A 21,998-nucleotide genomic window follows, 5' to 3' on the forward strand; every position below is an offset into this window, starting at 1 on the left:
AGTTCTGGCTTGGTGAAACTGGAGACCAGGTGCCTGTGGAGAGGTAACTGCTAATATTCTGGGATGAAATATCTCTACCTACTCCCAGACCAGTGTACGTGCTTGATTGTGCCACCTTGGAGGAACTGAGATCTTACAGATTCCCAGAGTATACCCTACTTTTGACAAAGGACCCAAAAGTCAAGTAACTAGTTGGGAAAATGCCCAAAAAAGGGGAAAAAAATAAGACTGTAGAAGGTTACTTTCTTGGTGAACAGGTATTCTCTCCCATCCTTTCCCATGAGGAAGAACAATGCATACCATCAGGGAAAGACATAAAAGTCAAGGCTTCTGTATCCCAAACATCAAAAATAAATATTCAATGGGCTCAGGCCATGGAAGAGCTCAAAAAGTATTTTGAAAATCAAGTAAGAGAAGTGAAGGAAAAATTGGGAAGAGAAATGAGAGAAATGCAAGAAAAGCATGAAAAGTAGGTCAACACCTTGCTAAAGGAGACCCAAAAAAATGCTGAAGAAAATAACACCTCTAAAAATAGGCTAACTCAATTGGCAAAAGAGGTCCAAAAAGCCAATGAGGAGAAGAATGCTGTAAAAAGCAGAATTAGCCAAATGGAAAAGGAGGTTCAAAAGCTCACTGAAGAAAATAGTTCTTTAAAAATTAGAATGGAACAGATGGAGGCTAATAACTTTATGAGAAACCAAGAAATCACAAAACAAAACCAAAAGAATGAAAAAATGGAAGATAACGTGAAATATCTCATTGGAAAAACAACTGACCTGGAAAATAGATCCAGGAGAGACAATTTAAAAATCATGTGGTTATTTACACAAAAAAGTCTTGCTGTGTTTCTAGAAAAGACAGGAAGAGATTTTGATTAAGATAGCAACATGAACTATCATAAAAATACTCTCCTACATATGTTAACAGTAATGGTCTAAAATAGAACCCAGAATGTATAATAATCAAAAAATATAATGCAAAACAAAAGTAAACTTGTTAGGATTATATAAAGTGACAGCCAGAAGCTTACAAGAAAGAGAAGATACTTCAATGCTAGGTAAATAAGCCAAAAGCCCACCATTGTACTGACCAGAAATCCTCCAAGTAAATCTAAAGCATGCATCTCTCCATTCCTGGGGAGTTACAGTGGGGAGAAGGAGGAATGACACAGGGATTGAAGAGTGCTTTTATGAAGAAACTGGTAGTAAGGAGAATCAGAGGCATGCAATGCTCTGACCCCAGACATTGGGCCAAGAATCAAGAATACTCTGAACACAGTTCTCCACAGAGGTTACAATCTCCACCAGAATAATGGAAATTACAAATCCTGACCCAGGAAAATCCAAATGAGCCTGAAACTTGGACAGCAGCAATAAGAAACCCATAAAATTGAATTGAGGATCAAATTTGTCTTGACTACTGCATCAAAGAGTTTAGGAGACAGCAGGATCTGACCCTTCAACAAGTCCTAAACGAGGAAGAAAGTTAGGCAGATACATTAGTAACCGGAATTACATACCATATTCTACAAGGAAGTACTCTGGGTCAAGACATACCAAAGGTATAAATGAGGAAGTACATAACTCCACAAGAAATAAAAATAGAGCTTTAGAGAGTGGAGGTAGCAGACCAACTTTTCCAGAAGAATTACAAAGGCACTTGGAAGAAATATATCATGAGATTACAAAAATGAAACAAGAGCTCTGTAGGGGACAAAAATAAGCAGAAAATTGTTTATAACAGAAGACAGAATTTTCAAATAACAGATTTCCTAAAAACTAGAATGGAATCCTAATGATTACAAAAGAAAAATAAGAAACCTTGGAACAAAATTTAAAATAAAATGAACAAAAAAGGAGGGAAAGTATATACTAAATTGTGAGTGGCTATGATAATAAAGTATATATTTTTAAAAAAAATTAAATTCCTTTCTATTACCAGGAAATATTGACCAAAGGATGGTATCTTTTAAGGTGTCTCTCTCTCTCTCTGTCTGTTACACACACACACACACACACACACACACACACACACACACACACACACACACAAACACACACACACATACGTGGAAAGAAAGGAAGAGAAAACTGGAAGAAATGGGAGTGGAATGAGAATAATACCATTATGGGATACATTTAAGTTAATTTTAAATAGGAAGGAAAGGGAAGAAAAAACAAGGCAAGGGGAAATAAGGTGCAAATATCTATGCATAAAGAATATATATATATATATGTATGTATGTATGTATGTATGTATTATGTGTGTATGTATGAATCTTTTTATCTTTTTCTCTAATATAAATTGGAAATCATCAATGAAGAAAGGCAGTAGAATTAAAGATCAGAAAAAACTTATGTAGAAAGTGAGATTTTAGCCGAACTTGAAGGGAAGGCAGCAAGCAGAGACCAGAAAGAGAGTATTCTAGAATGGGAAGAGCCAGTAAAAATGCCGATAGTCAGGTGGTAGATGTTTGGGGAGCATCAAGGAGGCGAGTGGCGATTATAGAGTATATTTGTTATTGTCCTCTGCTCGAGTGTGTCTGATTGTGTGACCCCAGGCAGCACAATGTTCATGAGATTTTCTTGGCAAAGTACTTGAGCAGTTTGCCATTTCCTTCTCCCATGGCTTAAGGCAAACAGAGATTAAGTGACTTGTCCAGGATCACACTGCTAGTAAACAGGTGAGGCTGGATTTGAACTTAAGAGTACAAGGAGGGGGTACTGGTTGTAAAAAGAATGGAAAAGGGTGGTGGTGGATATTTTAGGCTTTGAATTACAACAAAATTTATAACTGATCTTAAAGGTGATATGGAGTCAATGAAGTTTATTGAGTAGGGGTGTAATATGGTCAGACGTGTGCTTTTGGAAAATCACTTTGACAGCTAAGTAGACAATGAACTGTAATGAAGAAGAACTTACGTCAAGTAGACCAGCAAGCAAGCTGTTTTCCAGGTGTGAAATGACAAGGGCCTGAACCAGAATAGTGACACTATCAGAGAAGAGAGGGGGAAATTTTTGAGAGATGAATGAAAATAAAATCAACAGGTCTTGGCAACAGGTTGGCCATGAGATATGAGAAAGATTTAAGAGTTGAGGACTACACCTAAATGGTAAGTCCAAGGAATCCTTACCAAAATTTACCAGATACTCGCATATTTTTTTTAAAATGTAGAAATGCAGAAATGTTAAACTATTCTTTATAGAGCATAAATAAATAAAATTGTAATTAATAGTAGCAATTTTCAGAATTTTTTTTAAGTGGGGTCTAAACAATGTAACCCTAAAGAGTATGAAAGTCAGAACAAGTCAAAGAAACAATTAATCTATTTATAAAATAAAAATGTGAACAATGAGACACTATCTAAAAATTTGTGAGAAGTAACCAAATGGCCATTATGCGAAATTTTATTTCACTAAATGCATTAATCAAAATAGTGATCAAGATAAAAATTAATCAGATGAGAAGTCAAAATGCTTTGAATGAAGCAAATAAAAAACACAAGTGAACACAAAAAAATTCTGAAAATGAAATAACAAATAAAATTAAACAAAATTGATTTAACAGATTAAATAGAATTATTGTAAAAGTCTAACAAAAATAGAGAAACTTTTATAAAATGTCATTAAAAGAGACAGAAAAAATTATTAATATAAAAAACTAAGAATAGGAGAAACCGGAAAAGAAAATAAAAATAAAGGAAATTAACAGGAATTGTTTTGTTCAATTATATGCCAACAAAATTGGAAACTTAAAAGACATAGAGAATCATAAAAACAGAATAAAATGACAAATGGAAAAAGAAAAAATTAAAATTTCCCGATCCTGGAAAAAAGAACCCAAGTCTAAAATGCATTCTTAGAAATGAAAAAAAAATACTGAAGGACAAAATAGGTTGACAAGTGAATTGAGTCAAATGTTCAAATAATAATTAACTCCAGTGTATGCTCATTGATTAAACAAACTGTTCCTTTTTATGAAACCTGATAGCTTAATGGGAGAGAAGAAAGAAACAAAAACATAAAACAAAACCTCTAATGATTATCAAGGTAAAAATATTGAATAAAGTGTTGTCAAAGAAGTTACAACAATACCGAAAAACATTATTCACTATGGTCAGATTGTATTTATAGCAGAAATTCAGGATTGGTTAAATATTAGGAAAATAGAGGTGGGAATTGGCAGCAGATTGTGTAAGAATTTCCAATGGGATGTGAAGTTCCCCTGGTAAGTCCTGGATGTTCTGTGCAAACAAAAATTTGAAGTAAATGAAATCAGTTTTCCAATCAAACAGCCTATTAAGGAATGAGAAGAGTAAGGCAACATGTAGCCTGGGAGATGTGTCTGGGAAAAAGGAGGGGGTTACTTTCATTTTAATGATGATGGGAATATCCATGAGCATAGAATACATATATGATTTTTCATTCTTTCTCTCTTTCTCTCTCCCTCCCTCCCTCCACACACATTAGAATATTGCAGTCTTTCTTTCTCTTGGTTTCTCTTCATACATAGAAATGGAATTCACAAAGCTCATTTCCTCAGTTTTACACCCTCAACTCCCCACAGATATCTCATGTTTTAAGATACTTATCCTTTAGCTCAGAAGTTATTAACATTTTTAAAGCAGTAGTTCTTCTTTAATCAGTAAATCAGGTAGACTAAAGATCTACTTTGCATCCTGGCCAACACCCTTTATCCTCATCCTTATTAGGGCAAAAAAGGGTTTATATTCTTATTTTGAAACATTTGTATTTGGTGCTTAAAACAATAATTTAATTGCTTAAATAATAACTATCATAATGATTAATTATTGGATTCCAGGTAATAATTAACTCTTTGTGGTTTCTAGGGGTAAGTTTCTTCATAAAAATAAGGAGATTTATCTTTGATGAAATGCTATAGCTATGTATAAATATTTAATGTCCTACTTGTGGTCTATATACTATGTAGCAGGTTAAATTTCATATAATTCTGTTACATTGATTTAGGGAAACAATCTAAATCTTACTAGATATCAACATTTTAATGCTGACTTCTAAATATCTACATAATCCCTAGAGAAATATTCCAAAAGCTTTTCTGGGCAAAAGTATTCAAAAAGGTCTACTTATAACTTTCAAAAGTCAAGGACTATGTTAGTCACTTATAACTGAAGCCAATTTCATAAATTATCATAATTGAAAGAGGTTTTGGAAGATGTCTTAGTGGTTTAATTTTTGCTAGGCAATTGAATATTATATTCATTGACCTAAAACTCTGGGGGGACACTGGATAGACTCTTTCTAATTATAACATTATATAATAAATGTATGGGATGGTACAGACATTATATATTAGGTAGAGCACAACCTATTATTTATTTCAACTGTAAATGATTTTCTCAAGGTCAAAGAGAGTTGCTTTGATGATGTGACTAGCTTCCTAGCCAAATACAGGAAGAAGACATGTCCTGCAGAAGAAGGGCTCAAAAATTCTCTTCAGCCCCACTAGGGACAAAATTTAAAAGACACTCAGGCTTTGGATTGGAGTCTAGAAGAAAAATAAATGTACAAATGATGTGTTCTTCAATGAAACTGGGGGAATTATAATGCATTGGCCATTGGATTAAATGAAGTCACATGGTTAGAAGGATCAGCCATGTACCCCGAGGGGTCTAGAGCTAGCAAAGTGTCATAGTGCAGATAGAACTAAATCAAGAGTCATGAAGACCTTTCCAGTCTGGCTTCACACATTATTTCTGTGAGATCTTGAGAAAGTCATTTAACCATTGAATCAATTTCCCCACCTGTAAAATAATGATATTAATAATATCCCTTAACTCCCAGTGTTGTTGTAAGGACCAAATGAGATAATATTTGTAAAATGTTTGCATGTTAGCACCTGGCACATAGTATGTGCTATATAATTGGTTTTTTTGTTATTATTGACAAAGGGGCTTGCGAAGATCAATGAAGCTATGAGATATTCTGTGCAGAGATAGCCAAGATTGACAGGTCATAGTGGAGAGTTCTAAAACAAGGTGGTCCAGTGGAGAAAGAAATAACAGAGCACTATGTTATCTTTGCCAAAAAAACAAATATTAAAAAAATCCAGGCACAGTACTAAAATGATAAAAGAAATGAGATCAGATTAACCCCTCAGGTCAGAAAATGTCCAGTACACTGTTAGGGAAAAGCAGAGGATGCCTATAAGTAACTCCAGTACTAATGAAGTGATTGGGTCAAAGCTGAAAGGAATCTCAGCAGTTAATGAAAAGAAAGTCCGATGCTATAAAAAAATCAATATTTCATAGGAACCTGGAAGGTAAGATCTATAAATCAAAGTGAGTTGAATGTGGTCAAACCTCAGATGAAACATAAACCTTCTTGAGTGTCAGTGAAGTTAAATGGATGGAAATTGGTGAATTTAATTCTGATGATCACTACATATACTACTGTGGGCCAGAATTGCTTAGAAGAAATAGAGTAGCCCTAGGGTGAGAAAAGGATGAGAAAAGCAGTGCTGGGGTATGATCTCAAAAATGATTGAAAACTACCTATTCAGATCCAAGGTAAACCATTCAACATCACTATAATGCAAGTCTATGCTCCAACCATTGATGTCAAAGAGGCCATAGCTAATCAATTCTATGAAGACCTACAGCATATTTTGGAAATGACACCCCTCCAAAAGTTGTTGCATTCATCATAGGGGATTGCAATTTTAAAGTAGGAAATCAAAAGATAATTGGATTAACTGGTGAGCTCGGCCTTGGAGTCCAAAACGAAGCAGGGCAGAAACTAATAGTTTTGCCAAGACAACTGACTGGTCATAATAACCTCTTTCCAATAACCTCTCAAATTTCTGTACATATGGACATCACTGGATATCCAATATAGAAAGTGGATGGATTATATACTTTACAACAGCCAAAGGCAGGGAAGCTTTATACAGCCTTTGGATCAGACCATGAGCTTTTCATTACAAAACTTCGACTAAAATTGAAGAAATTAGGGGAAATCATCAGATCATTTACATATGATCTAAGTAATATCTCTTATGAATACAAAGTGGAGGTGATGAATAGATTCAAGGGATTCGATCTGGTAGAAAGAGTGTCTTAAGAACTATGGACAGTCCACAATATTGAACAGGAAGTAGCAACAAAAAAATATCAAAATATCAAAGAAAAAGAAAAGCAAGAAAGCAAAATGTCTGTCTGCTGAGATTGTTAACAAATAGCTGAGAAAGGAAGGAAAGAGAAAGGGAAAGGAGAAATGGAAAGTTATACCCAAGTGAATGCAGAATTCCAGAAAATAGTAAGGAGAGGCAAGATTTTCTTAGATGAACAATGCAAATAAATAGAAGGAAAAAATAGAACAGGAAGGCAAGAAACTCTTCAAGAAGAATTCAGAAATTAAGGGAAAGTTTTATGGAAAAATGAGCATGATAAAAGATAAAAATGGTAGAGATTACCAGAAGCAGAAGAGATGAAGAGGAAGTGGAAGGAGTATACAAAAGAACTGTATGAGAAAGGTCTTAACATAACCAATTACCATAACGGTATAGTTCCTGATCTAGAGTCAGACATCCTGGAGAATGAAATCAAATGGACCTTAGGAAGTTTTATAAGCAATAAGGCTAGTGAACACGATGGAATTCCAGTAGGACTATTAAAAACTCTCAAAGATGATGCTATTAAAGTGCTACAACTCAATATACCAGAAAATTTAGAAAACACAACAATGGTAGTTGGATTGGAAAAGATCAATTTCTATCCCAGTCCTGAAGAACTGCAATGCCAAAAGATATTCAAATCATCAAAGCATTACATCCATTTTCTATACCAGCAAGGTTTTAGTTAAGATTCTGGATGCTTCATTAAAATGTGAACCAAGAAATATCAGAAGAGCAAGTTGATTTTCAAAGAGACAGAAGGACTAGAGCCCAAATTGCTATTATTCATTGAATTATAGAGAAAGCAAGGAAGTTCAAGATAAAACAAATCTGCATCTGCTTCATTGATTACACGAAAGGTTTTGACTGTATGGATCCTCCCATAATGTGGCAAGTCCTCCAAAAAGATAGGATTATCAGTTCATCTCACTTATCTTCTGAGGAATGTGTATGTGGACCAAGAAGCAACAGTTGGAATCAAACACAGAACAACTGACTGGTTTAAGACTGGAAAAGGAGCACAATGAGGCTGTATATTGTCACCTTATTTATTTAGCTTATATGCAGAGTACACAAGATTTCCAGGAGAAATATCAACAATCTCATATTTGAAGATGATAGCACTAATGGCAGAAAGTGAAAATAATTAAGAAGATTCTTAATAAGGGTGAATGAGTAGAGTGGTTTGAATCCTAGCATCCAAAATGAAACAAAACAAAGTGCTTAGCAGCTGTTTCCATCACTTCCTGGAAAACAGAGAAAGAAGAAATGGAAACAATGTTGGATTTTATATATTTTATATTCTTGGGCTCAAAGATGACAGCAGAAGGGGACTGCTGCCATGAAACTGAAAGACTCTTGTTCCTTGAAAGGAAAACTATGGCAAATCTGATTAGCATTCTGAAAAAACAGAGACATCACCCTCTGACAAAGGCCTGTATAATCAAAGCTATGGTTTTTCCAGTAGCAATGGATGGCTGTGAAAGCTGAGGAAAGCTGAGTAGTGCGGAATCAATGCTTTAGAATTGTGGTGCTAGCGAAGACTTTTGAAAGTCCCTTGGGGAGTAAGGAGATCAAATCAGCCAATACTCTTAGAAATTAATTCAGGCTATTCACTGGAAAGTCAAATATTGAAGCTGAAGCTTAAATGCTTTGGTCACATAAAGAGAAGACGGAACTCTTTGGAAAAGAACTTGATGTGAAGACTGAAGGCAAAAGGAAAAGGGAACAGCAAAGAATAGGATGAATATAGTGTCATAGAAGCAACAAATATGAACTTGGACAGACTTTGAAAGATAGTGAGCGATAGAAGCTCCTGATGTGCCTTTTGTGGGGTCATGAAGAGCTGGACATGAATGAACAACTGAATTACAAAGTAGTAGTAGTAGTGGTAGTAATATTCGTAATAGTAGCAGCAGTGCTGCTGCTACTGCTGCTGCTACCACTACTATTACTTTCTGGTGGTCTTTATTAAATAGGAGATCGGTTGTCCAATCCCCTCAGAATCTCTGGGCTGAGAGCTCCTGAAGCAGCTGCTGCAGAGCTGTTGATGCTGCTTTCACCACCTCCAAGGCTCACCACTGGTACTGCCAGTGTGTGTTCCAGGCTTTCCCCTACTCTGGTGTTACAGACCTGTTCTGTTGACTTTCTAAATCATCTTCGGCTAGAAAATACCTTTTATTTGTTCTACCACTCCAGATTTCATTTTGAGGTGTTATTTTTAAGTTATTTGTAGGGGAATGTTGGGAGAGGTTGTCTGAGTTGCTATTCTGTCATCTTGACTGTGCCTTCTGTATTTTTCAATCCATTTACATTTTATGCTATGATAATTAGGCTTATGTTTTATTTCATTTATATCTTTAGTGCTGTAAAAGTATTTATATTATATCTTTAGTACTTTAAAAATTCCTCTTTTAAGCCAGTTATTTGTTTCAAGGACTTGATTTCTTCAAACTCCCTTTCCTTTCTACTTCTTAGAGACTTCAGTGGGAGAGGGCCAAGATTTCTCTCTCTTTTCCCCTAGTGTCTCCACCTCCCCTCCCCCACTGTTAATGTTTTCTTACAGCAAAAGCATGTGGTGGTATATAGTCAAATAGGAGCCCAGGTGTAAAATCCAGCTACTTAGTTAAAAGAATTTAGATTCCAGGGAATAGAGCTGTTGTACTTTGGACTCTGGTTCTTTGCAAAAGTGTATCACAATGTAAGGACATCACTTTTCCTACAGCATTTTTGTATGAGTTGCCCATCCTTGCATGTACCTTGATCATATGTATTCCCTATGTATCTGTCTCTCCAATGGTCACCTCTGTGGTGGGCATTCACACGTATGTGTGTACACCCATTCCATTCACACACACACAAACACAAACACATATTTGAAAGTACATCACATCTTGGTTGGACAGATGCTGTATTTCCATTGTTTTTACTCTGAAATTTTGGTAAATTTATTTGCCCTGGGTTAATTGTGTCCTTTGCTGATTATAATAAAATGCACAAGTGGGGGTGGGGATGGAGTGAGGGTTGTAAAAGTTAGGACTTTTAAGAGTCTGAACCCTCATAAGACCCTAGACTAGGGCCAGTCATCCATCAGCAGGCCCAACAGGTGACTGGGGTAGGGTTGTCTACAGAGGTAGGTGGCATAGTAGGTAGAGTGCTGGGCCTTTAAAGTCAGGATGACTCATTTTTCTGAACTTAAATAAAGCCTCAGACACTTATTAGCTGTGTGATTCTGGGCATGTCACTTAACCCTGTTTACCTCAGTTCCTCATCTGTAAAAATGAGCTGGAGAAGGAAATGGTAAACTACTCTAATATTTTTGCCAAGAAACCCTAAATGGATTCATGAAGAATCAGACATGACTGAAAAACGACCAGACAACAAACATAGAGGGACATTATGCTTAAGTATGGATTTATTCTGTGTTCCCTAACTTATATTGCTACCTACCACCTCCCTCAAATCTTACCCTTATTTCCTTGAGCTGAATCTTCTCAAGTCATTTCTGTCCATGTCCTTGCCATTCTTTAATTTTGTTTGATAATGGTTAGATGTTAGAGAAATTAGGGGGGAAAGCATTATTAGATGACGACCAGTACTCTTCCCAATATCTTTATGAAGTCACTACTTAGACATGAATACAAAGATCCTTACTGCCCTGCGGTATGATTGATTCTCTTTTTTATGTAAGTGTAGTTATTATTCCAGCTACTCTACTTTTTCATCCCTCTCAAATTATAAAACTTGAGCAGTAAGGTATAGAGATAATGGATAAAATGCACATCAAGATTCTGATCTGCAACCAGTTTTCAAACATTTATGCTGAGGTAAACAGTGTATGAAAATATCAATGTACCTCTACTAGTGTTCTAGTGAGATATGCAAAGATAGATGAATCAGGGAAAACATGATTGAAAGGTGCCATTTGCATAGAGGGTTTGCTTGATTTCAAGATTTGATATTAAGTATTTAAAATTCAGAGAAAAGTGAACCATGTAGCTCACAACTTTTAGTAGCTTTCTGAACTATAGTCTCCATCTGGAACTTCTCTCAGCACCTAAGATCTCCTCACCCTGGAACAAATCATCCACTTCTTTGACCTTTTTACATCCTTCTACCCCTTTTTCCTTTGGTGAATTCTTCTTGGGTGCTCTATTTAGGGGGACAGATATTCCTATCAGGTCAACTTTTATTCCCCTACCATGTTTACTTTTTTACTTTCTGAACTTCAACACTATCCCCCAATTTGAGTACGTCTCTCCACCTCCATCCTCTTTCAGCTCCCTGTTATGTGTACTCCCCTTAGAATGTAAGGCCCTTGAAGGCAGGAATGTTTTCATTTTTTGTTTATCTTTGTATCCCTAGTACTTGGTAAGGCACCTGTTACATAGTGAATACTTCATAGGAGTTTGTGGTCTATGTTTTCCTTCTTGACTGTTATTTCTTTTAGTAGAGGCTAAGGCACACTTGAATCATGCAAAGACATCCAAACTGAGTACTGATAGGGAGAGGCACACAGGGGAAATAAATTGTTTAGAAAGAATAGGAGGGAAAGAGACATTTAGGTTGTAAGCAGTTTTGTTTTTTCTATTGCAAATTTAACTTAATCCTTTTCTTCTCTAATATCAGACAAAACACTCATTTTTGTAAGAAAAATATTCCTTAAGGAAAGAACGAGTTGGTAAATCTGCGTTCTTAAAGTCTATGAGGCAGTATTGTTGGATCACTTCAAAGTAGGTTTGAAAAAAACAGGAGGTAAAAATTATGATTATATTTTTCTTTACTCTTTCTTCTCAGCATTGTGGGGAGAGATACTTACTAGGGTGTATAAACAGAAACTTAAAGTGATTTCACCACAGTGGGCAAATATGGTCTCCTAAGTTAGAGAAAACTACTACTACACCCTCACAGAAGGGAAACAATTTACTATATCCCCATTCTCTATTGTTTTTTGATCTTTTCCTTTTTCCTTGATGGTTTCTCCATCTAGACATCATCTTACAGTTCATAGCCCACTCTTTTCTTAGGCTTTCTCCTTGTCTTTACCCACTGTGCTGACCCTGGGAACAGAATGGGGTCCAGAGGGACTGGTCAGCATTTTGGTTTGTTGCATGATATATTCTTGGTAGAAAGATCCAACAAAGAAGTTTTCTAGGCACAAGTTGTAGAGGTCCTTTCTTTTTGACAACACTCAACAGATTCCTCATCCCAGCTCTGCCTAGCTTTTTGCCCAGACTCTTCTAAAATCTGAAATTGTACGTAAGGATTAATTTGCATTATGACTGAAACATTTCCATTTGATATAACAGTTTTAGTGCTAAAATGGGGGTCTCTGCTTAGTGTCTGCGAAATCAATTAGACTAAACACTGAGTGGGGATCATTTTAATATAATTTTTTCCTTCACCATTACCTTGTCAATCTTCTACCCCGTACTCTTCTGCATGCACTCTTACTTTCTTTATCTTACGAGTACTATACTATCATTCTTCTTCCAGTTCCTTCATTTTTCTTCACTTTCTCAACTACCATTTTATCAGTTATCACAGGGATATCGCTGCTTGCAATTTCTGGAATAAAATGCCTCAAGTTGGCATCTTTCGTAATCATGGGCAAGTCACTTCACTTTTGTTTCCTTAACCTTAAAATGTGATATATAATGTTAACACAAAAACTCAAAGCAGTAGTTTTTGCAGTAAAGAGAAATAATATCTGAGGATATATACACATACAAATATATATATATGTATACATACATAGACATATGTGTACGTACATATGTCCTTTCCAATTAAGTGAGTTGTATCATTTAACCTCCTCAGTTTAGTAGGACTATGGGTACTCCTGACATACTTAAAGATTAGGTAAGAGTCAGCTAGCAAGCATTTATTAAATAATTGGTAAATGCCAGTCATTGTGCTAAGGATGAGTAACACAAATGTAGGCAGAAAGAAAAGCAATCGCTGCCCTCAAGGAGTTTATATTCTAACGGGAAAAGATAAAACGTAATAAGAAATTGAGGAGATAATGCAGGTAGAATGATAGGGCACTATAGAGTTAGTCTAAGAGGGTCGGGAGTGCATCTTGAAAAAGAATGAAAATTCTCTGGATATCCTTCTTAAAATGGAAGTTTCTGGGAAGAATCTGTCGATCAAAAAGAAGTACTTTAGGGGTGGTGACGCTTTTGATGAATGAAGTCTAGGGCTAGAGTGAGTTTCTAGGATGGACAGAGAAGAAAAAGGAGTAGAGAAAGAAGAAAGAAAGGGATGAGAGAAGATAAAATATAGCAAAAGAAAAAGGAGGTGTGCAGTAGAAAACCATAGTGATAGAATATTGACAACAAATTCTTCCTTCCCTCTTTCATTCCTTCCTTCCTCCCTTCCCCACTTTGTTAGTTTCTTGTATTGTTCTGTCTCTGGAGACATTCCTTCCCTGTCTCCCCACCCAACCCCCCTTGAGCCCCCTCCCCATCTCCACCAACTTGCAGTCATTGCATGTGTATTGCATGCTGAAGGTTTTTCCAATTAAAACTACAGCTCAAAATTAACTCAAAACTAAGGTAATTACTGAGATGGAATTCTAATAAAAACAGTTATCAAATATTTCTCCCTCCAAACCTGAGATATAGTCTCCATCAAATGTACAACCCGCCAGTACACAAATAGACAAGCACAGCTTAGGAAACAAAGAAGACCAAGACAACTCTTGCCTTTGAAGTTATAGGATTGTGTTCCTAAATCCTTCCACTTTCTTGTAATATTTTCCTGCTCACTAGATATCCAGATTCTCTACTTCCTGATAGTCAAGTCCCCTTGGAGAGAAACTTTACCCTAACTTATGGTTACTATCCAGGATATTTCCCTGTCTACTACATTTCCCAAATGCTCATCTACAGACTATAGGCCATAACGAGGCTATGGCCATTTGCCCAACAATTAATAAAATGGTTCTGGAATTTAAGGCTATTCAGTTTTTTAAACTCTTAGTCTCTCCTGTTTATCTGTGGAGAAAATGTATAGGGGTAATATTCAAGTTGCTTCTCCCTTGTATTTACTCAATTATTTTCCTGGTATTTTTGTACAAATGAATACAAATTTGTACATTTGAGAATGTGAGGATTCAAAGTCCTGTATCTTTAGTGGGTGCATTGAGCCTTTTATTCAAAATTTCACACTCTTGATGAGGTACAGCTACCATCTGATTTGTGCATACCTGTATATGTTGTCTTACAAATGTTAGGCCATTGCAGGCATTTACGTGAATTTTAGAGATTTAATAAAATGTAATTTCTATAGATATTCAGGAAGGACAATTCCATTTCTTCTTTTGGATGGTTTCCTTATTGTTTAAGGAATCCACACACACGCACACACACACACACACACACACACACACGCTGTTTTGTAGATTTTAAAATTGTTTTTAGAAAGGTTGGAAAAGTTTAAAACATTGTTTTATTATTGTTTCTAAATATTGATTAGATTTAGACTACAAATTATTCTTGTATAAAACCAATAGTATCCCTACACTACCAAAGTTCTAATTTGGTGAGAAGAGGAGTAAAAAACAACGACTCATTCAAATCCATATTTTGAAGTTATTATTATTAATATCCTTGATCTGGGGATTGTGGGAGGACCATAGAGAGACAGAGAAGAGGTTCTTGATCAGGAATAAGGATAAAATTGACAGTTTGGGAACTATGTCAATTTTCCCTCTTCCCAACCCCCCCTCCCACAACCAGTTGTTTGTTTTTAAGGATTTAGGCTTCTGTAATATAAAGTGTGGGTATAGAATTCCTTTATATGAAAAAACTTAGCAAATAGGCATTAAGACCAACTTGGGATTTCTCAGGGTTGATTTTAAAGCTTTACTTTCTCTCTTCAACCGGCTGCTTTTTAGTGTTGTCATTGACATTTTTCATTAGCACTTCCACCAGGGAAATGGAACTAAAACCTGTCAATGTGACTTGTTAGGGGGGAAAAGTTTGGTCGAGGAAACAGTTTTTGAAGCTCTTGACTAAAATGAGACTTTAAAATCATCTGAGAAGTTAATTTATCCATGCTATTCTTGTACACCATTCTCACTGATAATTGGGAGTTGGCTGACTTGTCCCTGTTTTGCAGGTAACTTAACAGACTCTGAAAGGTCTTGGAAATTGTCAAGGTCACACAAAGAAAATAGCAAAGTTTAAAATGCCTGTTAAAGATTTTATTATATGTGGTTTCCAGATCTGTGTTGAGGCCCCAAAAAGTTTCTTGAGTAATATGAACTTTTCCCTTTTTTGCTTTGTTTTTATCATTTTTGCTTTCATTTTTTAAATTTTTTTTTGTTAAAGCAGGAAGTGCATAATTTTATACATAAAGAGTTGGCCTCAGAGTCAGAACTAAAGCTTCCACATACTGATGTTGTGATCTTTGGCAAATCAATTAACCTCTTCATGTCCCAGCTAAGTCTCTAAGACCATAAATTGAGAAGGTAGCCATCTGCATTAGCAGAAAAAGTTCTCATGTTTGTGTCTTCTTAATTGTTTGTGTCTGATGATGATAATGATAGCTCATTTTTATTAAAGGGGCTGGTTTCAAGCTTTCAAATATTTTCAGTTTTTGTTCCTTAAACAAACAAACCCTAAAGATCATTATTTTTTATTTTATATATTTTTTACTATTCCTATTTTAACTCTTTGAACTCCTCCACCCTGATTCAGGATTGGTTTTGATACAGGTATTAAGTTTTGCATCTATTTTAAATGTAACCGTGTTTCTTCATGACCTAAAATAGTACCTTCTGTCAGAGGTTGATAAGAGAAGATAGGGAGAAAGGAAGGGAGGGATGATAGAAGAGAGGGCAGATTGGTGATAGGGGCAATTAGAATGCTCGGTGTTTTGGGGTGGAGGGAGGGGACAAATGGGGAGAAAATTTGGAACCCAAAATTTTGTGAAAATGAATGTTAGAAGTTAAATAAATAAATTTAAAAAAATAAAATAAAATTCAAACCAAAAAAAAAAAAAGAGATCACTTTGATACCTACTTGTACACTGACTTAAAACAAAATCAAACAACAACAAATCTTTATTTTCCCAAGCATCCTCGATTTACTGTGATTTATAACCAAACTGGACAAAGTGTTTTGCTCTTTGGCATAGATTAGATACTGACTCATGAACATTTCTAACATAATGGTAAATGATATCAAAATTTAAAATTCCAGTTGAGAGAAAGAAATAACAAATCTTACTTTCCTTGAGAAGTCAACAATAAAGACAATTTTATCTACAGCTTACTTCTTGTCAAGAGATATTTAATGGATTATACTTAAAAATTAAAATTTTCAGTCTTTAAAATGGGAATAGATTGAAAATGCTTTCTTTCCATAGGTTTCTTTTTAAGTCTAGAGGAAAACAAATTATACTGGAAAGAAAGGTGAGGCTATTTATAAGGTTATTTATTAGCTTCTCCCTTTGTTTTAAATTGCTGAATTTTTCTCCTCCCTTGAGGCAGAGAGGCAAAAAGCACACACCACTTTATTTCAACATTACATCCGAGAACGAATAGCACGCCTAGCTCATTAAATAGTCAGGCTGTGTGTGTGTGTGTGTGTGTGTGTGTGTGTGTGTGTGTGTGTGTGTGTGTTTGGAGGAGTTTACTTTTTTATAAACCTTGAATTGTAACTTTTTGAATTCAGATGACGTAGTTTAATTTCTAAATTTTAAAACAAAACATTAAATAAACAAAAAACAAACTAGTGTGCTTGCTTGGGTTGTAATTAGTCTAACAGATTTATCATAGACTATACATTCAGGAAAGTGTTAGTTCTGATAGCAAAGCACTTTAGCCCCTAATCACAAAGAGGTAAACCAAGAGAACAGCAATTGTGCAGTCACTTATGACTAGGGATTAAGTAGTTTTATCAAGACACTGAGTTAAGAAAAGAAGAACACTGAATTAAATTCACTATATATTAAATTTACTTGAAAATGCATGGTAAGTAGTTAGAGTGTTGGCCTTGGAGACAGGAAGATGGATTAAATCCTACCTGTGACATTTGCTCTTTGACCCTGGACAAGTCATTTAACTTACATTTCCTCAGGCAAAGCAGAAACATACAGAGAACATATGTGGTTAGGATATGTGGGAAGAAGGGTGAACGTATAAGAAATACATGTTGCCAGGGTGCATGGGTATGGGGGTTACTCACAGTGCTGTTGATAGCATATTGGTGTTGCCTCTCTGTTGCTTCTTCAAAGCCTTATCCTCACTAGTCTTGCATGGAGTACATTCTCCTGCTCTTGGTCTTGCAAAGATAGCTATTACTTAACTTTAACACTCTCAATAGTCCCATGGTTACTGCTTGTTGAAGTCAACTGTTGTTTCCTTAGTCATGAAGTAGAAGAACTTCTCCCTGCTTCTATGTTATAGGTTAAGTTGGATTCCTTACCTAGGTTACTATTTTTCTCTTAAGACTTCAAATGGATTCTATCATGATCCTTTGAGTTTACAGCCCTTAAGTTTGACCCTGAAGTATAGCTCTCTCAAATAGTAAAAGCCCATTCATTGGTACAGGGAGAAAATTTATTCTTGAAAAAAGCTTTTCTGACCTTTTCCCCATAAAAACTGATCTGTCTGTTTTCAAAGTCTTACCTAGAATGGATTTTCCTCTTTGGAAGGGGAGGTCTTGTTCCAGGTGTCTTGTCTCAGTGTTTTGAAATCTGTACCTACCTCATAGGGTTGTTGGTTAGTATGGAACAACAACAACAAAAAAAAAAGGTAAAAAGCGTTTATCATAGTGCCTGGCACACAATGAGTGTTATATAAATGCTTAATCTCTTTCCTTCCCCCTTCACCTCTTTTGTCCTCCCCTCAGCTACCCCAGCCACTTCTAGCTAACCGATCTTCTCATGATTTATTCTATTTTCATTATTTTGTTCTCTAGTTACTCAGTTTTGTGCCTCTATCAGACACCAATCTCTAGCTTAGAGTGGCAGTGCAATGTTTAATTCCTAATTGGAGATTCTAACCCCCCAGATTCATTTCAGAAAATCTATGCCCCAGAAAATTCATAGAATTATATGTTTTTTGTTTGTGTCTGCTATAGAAATGCCTCCTACAGGGCAAGTGTTGACATGGTGGTCATAAGAAGAGAGGCAAGGTTTGTCTTAAGAACTGTGGAATTGATTGTGTGACATGGGAGACGCCGGCACAGGACCATTTAGCATGGTGTGCCCACATTAGAGAAAGTGCTGTGCTCTGTGAGTAAAGCAGAATTGAAACAGTTCAAAGGAAATGGAGAATGTGCAAACTGAGAGAATCGACCCCAGATGTTCACATTTGTGCCTGACCTGTAGTTGAGCATTTCGAGATCAGTCAGAGTTGACCACATTGTAACTTGATTCTGGCATAGTGATGCTACTTTGCTCTTTTTCGAGAATGTAGAACACCAACCAACCGATTAACCAGTTATAGAAATGATCCTAAGAAAGCACAAAGGCTAAGTCCAGGGTCCAAAGTTATGACACTGATGTCTACTTCCAGTTTAGACATATTCCTCAACTTTCATTTGTGTATAATCCAGCAAAAACCTTTTCAGGTTTGGGGATTAGACAAGGAATGAAAAACGTTCTTTTATATTATCAAATTGATTTATGGTCTCACAAACTTTGCCATGATATTCAATGACATAGACTACTAGTCATTCATGTCTGCTCATATGTGAGTTCACTCTCAGGATTCTTTCCAATGTGATGAGGAGCTTCCCTTCTTTTGTCTGACCCTGAAAGGATGCCAAAGAGCATTTGAATAGTATATCTATGATTACTTTTCACAATGTGTCAGGTAATCCTGTTTTTTGTTCATACATTTCCCTCATGACCCTCCTCTAGGACTTCCTCTATCATGCACCTGTAAGAGATTACATTCATTCCTAACCCCAAGCTGCTTTCTACTTTTCTTTTCTGTGTTGTCTTTTTCCCTATAAGGATGCTCTCTGAAAGCACAGGCTATTCTTCTGCTTATATTTACCCTCAGTGTATTTAGCATGCCCAGCCTGGCACAGAGGAAACAGACAGCTAGATGACACAGGAGATTGCTGGATCTGGAATCACAAACACCTGAATTCAAATCCTGTCTCATTCATTAGCTGTGTGACTCTGGGTAGGTCACTTAACTTCTCTCAAATCAAGTGTTCTCATCTACAAAATGGGAATAATAATAGCACTTATCTCATGGTTTTGTGAGATGTCATCAAATGAAATCATATATGTAAAGCAGTTTGAAGGACTGCAGAAATGTTAGCTATTATAAATTTCATGCCACTTATATACTGTATGCATTTCTCTAAAGGAGGCAGCTTATGGTGTACAGGGTAAAGAGCTATGGTTCTTGATTTAGAAGATCTGTCTTCAAATTGCACATCTGACCCTGACTATCTATGTGACCACTGACAAGTCATTTCGTTTCCACAGGCTTCAGTTTATTCACTTAGAAAATGAGAGGTTTGGGGTAGTTCACCTCTTAGATCTCTTTTCAGTTTTAGGTCTCTTATATTACCATAAGGTACCAAACCTTTAAGGTGCTACCCTTTTCAAATGTAATAATTTAGCTGAGGAGAAAAAAAAAAGAAACGTTTAAATCAATGGCTAAAAAATGTAATACATTGCCTTTATCATAGCTGAGCATTTTGATAACTGAAAGAAATGGTAAAATAACTTTGGTTTAATAAAAAAAAGGTTAAAATGTGTATAAAACCAATTTTCATATAGGATCTGTGCACTTTTGGGTAGAATATAAACTGTGGCATAAATATAAAAACTAAAACCATCTTGTGAAAGATGGAGAATGATATCTTATTTGTATGTGAACAGTTTGACAGTTTAAAGAGGACAGAGAAAGAATTTTTATTAAGTAAAAACTGGAAAAATATGACTAAAACAATATTTTCAAGGACACAGAATGAAACGGATCTAAAAACTGCAGGGTATTTTGCTCTACCAGTTCATTTGCATATAACATTTAAGGATTGAAACAATAACACTGAAAAAGAGAGAAATCATAACTATTATGAGACTGCGAATTAATTTTAGAAAGTCTATTGATTTTGAAGGGAAAATTTAACTAGGTGTTACTTTTTAAAATTTATTTTATTTCATTTTTGGTGAAAGTCAAATCACTGAGATGCCACAAGGCTGTGATTTAATACACTGAAAAGTAGAGGAGATAGTGTGGTCATACTGAAACTGGGTAATAAAATTATGTAGGAAAGAAAACTCATAACAAAATATCTCAATTTGACTTTCTGAGCAAAACGAAAAAGTCTCACCAGCTTTTCACTCTCTGGGACTTTTATTACACAGGAGCTTGGTAAGGGAGTAGCAGTCTGGTTTTGATGTGTTTTACTCAGAAATAGCAAGCATGAGGAAGTTTGCAGTTTTCTGCCTTAAAAAGAAACACTATCATAAATTAAGAGGTAACATTTTCTCCACATTCTTTTAAGGGTGATTGTAAATTGAATGGGCTTGTAAATGCCAAGTTGGTTGAAGAAGAGGAGATTTGCTCACCTGGAGAGGAAGGGCAGCTACGTCCAGCAGACAAGGAGTTAGCAGACATTTGGATTTCTACAATGCAGATGTTCCTGAATGGAACAAGGACATCAAAATCTACAGTATGGTGTTGGGAGTGATCTTTAGCAGGTATTTTCCTCCCTTGCCTTTTTTCCCTGTCCAGTTTCTGTAAGTGTGTATTCATTCTCCACCAAAGATACTGAGTTCCTTAGTGAAGTCACACTAAAGTTTATGTATGAATTTTGATATATTTTATTTTTCAAGCATTGCTTTAATATATTAGTGCCTATTGTGGTGTTATCATTTCATTAGCTTTGTTGCTAATAAAACGCTTATGTGTAAGATCCAAAAATTACAAACTCTTAAATTCTTTTATCTTATCATAATCTTATTTCATTTTTTCCTAAACCTGTTCTTGTTCTTCATCATCACCATAACCTCCATTAACTTCCACCCTTCAATTCTACTCCCCAGCCCCACCTGGGTCATTACTACTTCACTGGCTATACTCTCTTTCCTTCACTATCTCAACCCTTTGGAAAACCAGTTTAGTTCTATACTTTACTCTCCCTCAAATCTATTTCCCCTTGTCCTGTTCTTAAGCACACTTCACCAAAACCCATCTCTGAATTATTTCTACCATTTCCCTCCTTTACTCCCATTCACCTGTAATTGTGTGGGAATGGAAAAAAATCTCAAAATTCAGTTCTTGAGCCCAGGAGCCCTAGGCAATGAATAAAGGGTTGCTTTTCGAGGTTCTGCTTCCTCTTGACTGAAAATGCTCCCCTCTTCCCTTTAACTGTGATCTATAGGTGGATATAGGCAATGGAGTTTCCAAACAGTGTTTGGTCCTATGTCCAGTACTAACATAGAGGTCCCCTGCAGTCTCTTTCTGAGCAATTGCCAAGTCTCCTTATTATCTCTGGCTTAAGTACCTCTAAAATTGTTGCTGATTCTGTACCACCAACTAATGCCACCAACCGGGTTTGTTTTTGGTGTGTCTTTTTTTTTTTAATGTTTATTTATTTATTTTTAGTTTTCAACATTCATTTCCACAAAATTTTGAGTTCTAAATTTTCTCCCCATTTCTCCACTTCCTGACCCCAAAACACCATGCATTATGACTACACCTTCCCACCATCTGTCCTCCATTCTGGCACACCCCTCCCTTCCTTATCCCCATCTTCTCTCTTTTCTTGTAGGGCAAGATAGATTTCTATACCTCATTACCTGTATTTCTTATTTCCCAGGTGCATACAAAAACAGTTCTCAAAATTCATTCATAAAAC

The sequence above is a fragment of the Notamacropus eugenii genome, chromosome 6, assembly GCF_028372415.1.
Source record: "Notamacropus eugenii isolate mMacEug1 chromosome 6, mMacEug1.pri_v2, whole genome shotgun sequence".
NCBI classification, from domain to species: Eukaryota; Metazoa; Chordata; class Mammalia; order Diprotodontia; family Macropodidae; genus Notamacropus; species Notamacropus eugenii.